At 35.1% G+C, this 8,835-nt stretch overlaps 1 protein-coding gene across 1 annotated transcript in view; it reads right to left on the minus strand.

Annotated features, from left to right (window-relative positions):
• MAN2A1 (mannosidase alpha class 2A member 1) overlaps positions 1-8,835 on the minus strand; it is a 170,003-nt gene that overhangs the window by 65,830 nt on the left and 95,338 nt on the right. The window lies entirely within an intron of this gene.

The raw sequence follows: 8,835 nt of genomic DNA on the forward strand, positions 1-8,835 counted from the left end.
ACCAACCCAAATGCCCATCAATGATAGACTGGACAGGGAAAATGTGGCACATATACACCATGGAATATTATGCAGCCATAAAAAACGATGAGTTCATATCCTTTGTAGGGACATGGATGAACCTGAAAGACATCATTCTCAGCAAACTGACACAAGAGCAGAAAATCAAACACCGCATGTTCTCACTCATAGGTGGGTATTGAACAATGAGAACACATGGACACAGGGAGGGGAATATCACACACTGGGGTCTGTTGGGGGGAAACGGGAGGGACAGCGGGGGGTGGGGAGTTGGGGAGAGATAGCATGGGGATAAATGCCAGATATAGGTGATGGGAAGGAAGGCAGCAAATCATGTGTGTACCTATGCAACAATCTTGCATGTTCTTCACATGTACCCCAAAACCTAAAATGCAATAAAAACAAAACAAAACAAAACAAAAAGTATGAGAAGTATGCCTGTGATATGTTTTATAAGTGTTTTCCTATTTGAAAATGTCTCTCTACTATCTTCACATATGAAAGATAACCGAGTATAAAGTTATTTCAAAATGTCATAGTCTTCCTGTCTAAGCCAGTCTAGTGTTTGTTCTATATTATATAATATATTCTTTCTACCTGGCACTTTTTTAATATGTCCTTTTTCCTGTTAATTGAACTAAGTTACCATGCTGTACTGGGGGTGACTCTTTTTTCATTTTTATTTCTCAGCACTTAGCCCTCTTCATCTACAAAGGGAGGCCTTTCAGCTCAGAAAACTTTTCATCAATTATATCTTTGATCATTGCCTCTGCTGTATTTTTTCCCTAAAGTTCTTTAATTCTTTTGTTGGAATCTTGTGCTCCATACCTATCATCATCTTCCTTCTCATTGTTTACATTTGTCTTCCTTTTGTCTACATTCTTAAAGAGTATCTCATGTACTTTTTTTTCCACATCAATACCCTCTTTCAGTGTCAGCTTTACTCTTCAGTATCACTAGTAAAGATGGTCTGTTATTGTCTCTCCAACAATCTCAAATCCTTATCTCACTCCTCCCCTCTTCAAAATATCTTTATTTTCATTTCTTTGTCATCTTTTTGTTTCAGTGTTTCACTTTGTTTCATATTTCTTAGAGATCATAACTCAAACTTTTTGAGAATTCCAGATCCTCTTTTTTAAAATAATTTTCATCGAGTCTCTGTAATAAATCATTTTAATATGTAAGTTAGAAATTCTGAGTCTTCATGCTTCATCCTATTTTTTAGTCATTCTGTGGAGCTTTTTCACAGCTCTCCTATGATAACCTTTTAATCATTTATCCTCAAAGAAGTAGACATTAACCTAGACTGTGTTTGCTAACTACCCTTAGTCTTTTTTATTTTGATATTAGTTGAAGTCCTTCTCTTATATAGTTGATTTGACAAATATTTGTTAAAGACCTACTGTGTGCCACGTATTTGCCAGGGGATGTCAAAGCAAACAAGCTCTCTGCCCTCATGGTGCTGCTATTTTAGCAAGCGAGACAGATAATAAGGCATAAATGACATGGCCAGTTTGTTAACAATACTATGAAGGATGTAATGAGGATTCAGTGATGGAGAAAAGAGTGAGTGAATAATAGGTTCGCATGCATAGATCCAGCCTGACTGCAAGTTTCCAAAAGGTTAATATCCAAGGTGGCTGTGCCTGACTGGTATTCAGTCATCTATACCAGCTCGGATTCTGAACAAAGGGAAGGCTTCTTTCTTCAACAAAGAATATTACAGCATTCTTCCGGCCCATGCCACTACCAACAGCTTTCCTAGTCAATGACCTATCATAAGTTCCCTTGTTCCTGCCTACGTTATTTCTGGCAGATTTAGTCTCCAAATTGATTACAAAATACAGACACAGTAGAAGCCCTTTCATCAATGTGATCAAGGCTGCCACAGATCTATCAACAGAAAGAGTTAAAGTCGACATGAAAATAAAAGTTAAGGCAGAAAATCATTATGATACGTATGTTATTCTTAATATTTTAATTTACCATGAAATACACATGTGAATCATATTCGAATCTACTTATGTAAAAGCAAAACCTCTGCTTTGACTATGGAACCAGTAACTGGAGTTCTTTGTCATATTTTCTGTATAATCAAACATATGATAATATTCTGTGGTCCCAAGCTTAGGTTTCTCTAAAGTACAGCAAGAATTTAAACTTAAAAATATTAAGAAAATCTGAGTGCAGGCTGCTTCTACATTTTTATGATTTCTTCCCAAATCTTTTATAGTCATGTCACCATATTTATCAGTGACTCACCTTTGTTGAATATTTCCAAAGCCCTCAACTTCATAAAAAAGTGTATTTACATAATTCATCAGCTTAATAAAATGGATTATGAGAAAAAAATAATGAGAACAACTTGTTTAGGAATAAATGAGTCATAATCACACATCTGAAAGACTGGAGGGAAGGAAGTGCATTGGCCTGACAGCTAACAGCCCACTCACTACAAGACCACATTGCCATGGGCCTAGAAAAGGAATGAAAAACATCACTTGATATAGTTGGTCAATTAAATGAAGATTGGTCAACAGAGACCTTAGGCAGGGAGGAAGAAAAAAAAAAAAGAACAGCTACCCAACTTCTTAATAGCCTCAAAATTAGCACTCTTCCAGTAGAAAAATATTTGTTTACTTTTCTAGTTGATATAATACCATAATTTCAAAGCCTTGGCAGACATTATAAAAAAGAAAAGAAATCATTCTCCATACTTGTTTTAAAAGACACGCAGGTTGCTGTTATTTCTAACTGCTTATCATTCATCAGCAAATAATTGCATTTTTCAGTCCAGTTCTATCAGCTTTGTAGTTTGTGGACACCTTATTGACTGTCAAGCCAAGGTTTGGTATTTCTGCAATTGTTCATCATCATCTACATTTTCATATGCTGTTAATGGGAAACTGAGAGTCAGTCTCAGGGTCTCTAGTCAGCCATCATGTAAATTGCAAGTGCCAACTATTTTTTTTAATGTAATAGACTAATGTTTCATTTAAGTCAATGTGAGGTTGAAATGTATTTCAGGAATTAATACTCATCATTCCTGATGTCATAAAATAAATAGAAATGCTAAAGGTGGGGAGAACTGGAACAAAGATGGATCCTTTTCTCCTCATTTCCTCCCTAAGAGATCTTTATATTTTCCTGAAAAATTAGGCAAAATGTAAGCCTGTGACAACTGACTTAGAATGGCAAACACCAAATAAGATTATTTTGTCTTGCTACCTAGCCATGACTGCTCCAACACTAGTATCAACAACTAGTCAATGCAAAGAATTTTTAACATTTAAATGAACTAATGTAGCACCTTGCAGGTACCTTGAGTTCCTTAAGAAACTTTTGGTTATTTACATAATATACCATATTCTATTCAGTCTTTTGGGTAAAGCATCATTTCTGAAAATACCCCAGCAGACTACGGACAAGATAAAAAGTGCTTCTGGGTAATCAGAGAACTAGCCAACCTATACCTCAATAAAAATCAAAGTTAACAACACATAACAGAGATGGAACATAGGTGAAAACATACAAATACTTTTTACAAGCAATATATACTTAAACAGAAAAGCATCTCAGAGGAGAGTTTACGAACTCATCCTTAAAATCCAATAAAATATAAACACTGTGCTATTAATGCCCAGATATACCTAAACTAGACTAGAATACAGAATAGCTTAGTTTTTATGTTTCTAGAGTCTCTAGGACCATCAGTTACTAATTCCTTCATCAAAAGAAAAGTTCAAAGCAGCTTTATTTAAAAGGTAAGGCTATCTAAGCTTTTCTCAAAATAATATAAGCTGTAGAGGGGCCAGGGTGTCAAATCCTGAATTCTATTATTGCCTTGAATTCTTTTAGGATAATTAAAACATACAGCCAACCACTTTTAAGGAAAAAAATCTTTAATCTTACTGACTTTATACACTCGTTTTTCTGTTAACTAATGGAAAGATATTTCTATACACTATTTTTCTAGTATATGTCAAGATTTAAGCTTAAACCATCACAATTCACGAGCTATTAAGGACAGTTCCTGGACTAATTGTTGTAGCTAACACTCTTCCATCTCCTCCCCAGTTGAGCACAAAGTACACTCCCTCTGGACACTGACAGCTCTTTCACCATACTCACTTCTCAGACTAGAGCCACTTTGGTTCAAGTCATGGAATGTCACTTCTGCCCTTAAGAAGTGAGGTTCCATTTTAATCTTAAGATAGATACTCCCTCTTGGAACTAGCTACCATAGTTAGAGAAGCCCAAGTCATATTGAGAGGCCAAAAAACTCCAAATGCCTCCATTAAGTAATGCTGCAACAATCTGAGTGGTTAGAATTCTATTTTCCTAGAAATTCCATTTCCAAACAATAAAAAATAAGGTTGCGAGCTTGCTTCTTCATTTAAAACTTATGTGCAAAAAACTGGTTAGAGATATTACATAATTTCTCAGACATATTCTTACTTGGTATAAAAATGTGTTGATAACATGATAACAAAAGAAACTCACCTAAAGCCTTGAATCCCATTAAACTAATAGATAATTACTGCCAGGAGAACTGTTTACAATAACAATATTAAAAATACAAAATGTAGAGTCGGGCTATGTCAACCACAATAATAAGTCTTACAAATAAAAACCAATCTGATAAGGCCAATTCATTCAGCTATTTGGAGCTATCTTTTATATCCACTCATTCTGAACACCCCCGTCCCCCCTCAAAATCCAATCTCAATGAAGTTAACTCTGTAAGAAATCTCAAATGAGCAGTTATACAAATTCCAAGCTTTATTGAATTACTTTTTATCTTTATTTTTACTAGCACTTAAAGTTTACTTTGAAGCACTCTGGCACCCAACCTCCAAATATTAGACCAATGAACTACCTGGGGAGAATAGAATATATACCAGGATGCCACATTTTTGCATAGAATGTGAATTATGTTCTATCCATATCTGGTGTCTGAAGCTTAATATTCTCTTCAGTCGATATTTAAATGTATTTCAATGAATCTGTATTATTCTTACTATGTTGCATATAATACCACAGGCATGATGGTAGAAATAATCAAAGAAATAATTCCTACCCTCAAGGAGTTTACAATCTAGTGTAATTAACTTCAAATAATTATATTGGAAGAAATAAGCCAGCATTAACTGCCAGCAATATGAATGACTCATTTCGGCCTGATCTGGATAGAAATTTGAAGCTAGTAGCATAATGGGATGGGACTTTGGGCATCTTGGGAGGTGGGTGAGTTTACTCTGTACACGAATGGTATGTGAATTGAGGTAGCCTGTGGGTGAGTTGTGATAGCTAGCCTTCAAAAATGACTGTCATGATTCCCTTTGCTTCCTATACATGCTCCTCACATCAAGAAATGGAGAGTAATTTCCCTCCCCTTGACTCTTGGCTAACCTTAATGACTTCCTTGACCAACAGAATGTAGTGAAAATAGGCTTCTAGGACTTCCAAAGCTAGGTCTTAAGAAGTCTTGCCGTTTCTACCCAGAAAACTCACGTTTGAGACTTGTAATCTTAAGATAGATACTCCCTCTTGGAACCAGCCACCATGGTTAGAGAAGCCCAAGTCATATGGAGAGGCCATGGGTAAGCATTGGCAGCTAACAGCTCCAAGTGAACCCTCAGCCAACAGGGAGCAGTAACGTTCAGTAATGTGAGTGAGCCCTCCTGCACACTGAAACCAGTCAAACCTTTGGTGAACTCCATCCCAATCTCTAATTGCCTGCAATGGTATGAGAGACCCCAAGCAAGAACTGCCCAGTAGTTCTACAGAACCATGGGAAATATAATAAACTATATTTAAGGCATTACATTTTTGAGTAGTTTTTTATGCAGTAGTCTACTAAAACATTTGACCATCAGGTCAGACATTCCTCAATAGGTAAGAAGTCATCACTGGAGAACGCTGAATTTAGAAGTGATTTTCTCAGAGCTCTGTTTTTTGATAGATTCCTCTGATAACTTTAATACATGAATAAAGAGAAATTGAAGACAAAAGGGTAAGAAGCCATTGAAGTAATTCAAGCATGAAGTATGGCTTAGAACCAAAAAGTAACAGGAAAAGAGAGATGTATTTCACAGATGAGAAGAAAAAGACTCTCCAGCTGACGAAATTTAAGAAATAATAAAAGGTAGAGGTCAAAGTGGGTTCTGGAGTTTCAGAACCTAGGTAACTAAAAAGATAACAATGCTCTTAATCAAGACTGGCATCCAAAAGGAAAGCGTATGGAGAAATTCAGAGGATATTAAATTAGAGGTGCTAGGAGGTCATCCAGGGAGAACCATTCAACAAGCCAATGGCAATGGGTTATGGGAGGCCTACTTTTAGGCCAACAGATACTGCTATTCTGAAGTATCTGTTTTCTATATAAAAACTTTGAATTCACATATGATATAGCTCGCATAGCTGTGTGAACTAAATTAGGCATATCAAAATACACCAATGCCACTTGAAGCAGATCATGGACTGCTTTTTAAATACTCACAAACTAAATTATGTTAGGTTTATTCATATGACTAATGTTGCCAACAGCATGATCAAATTTATTTGTATGTCTTATTTATATTATGGGTTTAAGTTAGTATTTCTCAATCTTTTTTACCTTATCACCTCCCTAAGGACTCTTTTTAGACATTTATTTACTAATCATCCACATACAATTTTAATGTCAAACACAAACTGTTTACCTGTTACGTACTGCATCTGTGCTTTATATATTAAAAAGAATAAGATTTTCTTCAAATCCCCAAAAACCAATTTTTACTCTCTTGGGAAAATTATCTCCCCCATTGAGAATGCATGGCTTACTGAGATAGATCATTTGTTACTCAAAAAGGAACTGTGTCTATAACTAAAATAAAGCCAAGCCTAAGAACATTAAAGAAGACTCATGAAGGATATGACAAATACTCACAGCAACTAAAACTTCCAATTTAAAAACTGATAGGGCAATTATTTTATCCTCAGTATCTGCTAAATGAAACTATCAAATTCTTCCATTTTAAAGGTCACTATCATTTTTCATTATTCACCAATTTTTACTGAGAGATCAGTAACTAAAATAATCTGCAGCTAACAAATAAAATGTAGATTTTAAAACTAAAAATCTAAGAAGCCCTAACCTACGAAATGGATGATAAGCATAAAAATAAGAATCTGCCAATCAGGAGTATTTCCAATTTACCTACCTACAGAAATAGAAGAGTCAATATTTGATAGAAAAGAATTGTAAAGAAGTAATAAGAAGATAAACACTATACCACTTAAATAAAAACTATTAAAAATATCAAAAAGCAATCATTTTACTAATAGCCCCCAAAATTCCATTTGTGTTTACCTGTAACTAAAATCCCTCAATATGAAAGCTTAAAAGTATTTTTCTCTCTGTTCTTTTTTTTTTTTTTTTGAGATGGAGTCTCACTCTGCAGCCCAGGCTGGAGTACAGTAGCATGATCTCAGCTCACTACAACCTCCACCTCCCGAGTTTAAACAATTTTCTGTCTCAGCCTCCCGAGTAGCTGGGATTACAGATGACTGCCACCATGCTGAGCTAACTTCTTTTTTTTCTTTTTGGTATTTTTAGTAGAAACAGGTTTTCACCATGTTGGCCAGGCTGGTATTGAACTCCTGACCTCGTGATCCACCAGCCTCAGTCTCCCAAAGTGCTGGGATTACAGGCGTGAGCCACCATGCCCAGCCCATATTTTTCTCTTTCATTAATATGCTATATTTCCTAACTTTCTTCTTCTGGCATAAGTAAGGCTAAATTATCAATTATTGCTTGCTAAAGCTAAGATAGTAAAGGAAGGAGAGAAACGAAAGGGAACATCTTTTCCTCTGACCTATTAGGTCTAGCCCTGTCTCAAGCCACCCACCATAAAAGCACCCACAGGGAGACCAGTGGGGTAGAAATGGGGCACAAATCACTTACTGCAGCACATATTATTCTTATAACCAGCAAAAACAAAGCTCTTCCTCCACCAAAACATAAAAAGAAAGAAAAGTTAATAGATGAGAGAACTATGCCTAAAGCCAAATAGATCTACTAATGTCAGAGTTTACTAGGAACACAATATTTAAGGAACAGGCATATAACCTCAAATGCATCAAAACATAACTTATTTTAAGACAAAGAAGACATATTGTAATTTTATAACTAATATTTCTTTCGGTGTCATTATCCTTTCATCCTAACAATGACTTGGCAATCTGAAAGCTCCTAAGGCTTCTGCAGTGTTACAGAGAACATTAGTATTCCTAAAAAAAAACTTATTATCTTGTTCTAAGGAATAAGCTGTATATATCTTATGTCTCTACTTACTAAAGAAATTTAGACAACTAAGGCTTTAATCTATGCTTAACAAAAACCTCTACTAGCAACTGGAAATTCTCTATACTTTCATTCCATTTATTTTTAAATAATTTAAATAAAATATATTAAGTTAAAATAATGAATTATTCTTTGAAATTACTGTTTTATCTATAATTTATAAGAGGTGGTATTACATATCTCAATTCTGACAGTTAAACACTGTGTGCTTGGGTCCAGTGGGTAATGATCAACAGATATTTGGTCATTAAAAACAGATACCTTGCTGTATAAAGAAATACCAATAAAACATAACACATTTCTTTATAATTATTTGGTAGCCACAAATAAATGCCCTAGTTTAAGGTCATTGAACACCCTTCCCACTTACTTTAGCATAAATCAATAGTGCTAAAACAAGGCTGTTTGATCAGCAGAATGACAGTTATCTAAAGAACAATTTACAGTAGAAACCTTGATTTTCTTTT

Source organism: Cebus imitator, unplaced genomic scaffold (genome assembly GCF_001604975.1).
Source record: "Cebus imitator isolate Cc_AM_T3 unplaced genomic scaffold, Cebus_imitator-1.0 Scaffold46, whole genome shotgun sequence".
Lineage (NCBI taxonomy): Eukaryota > Metazoa > Chordata > Mammalia > Primates > Cebidae > Cebus > Cebus imitator.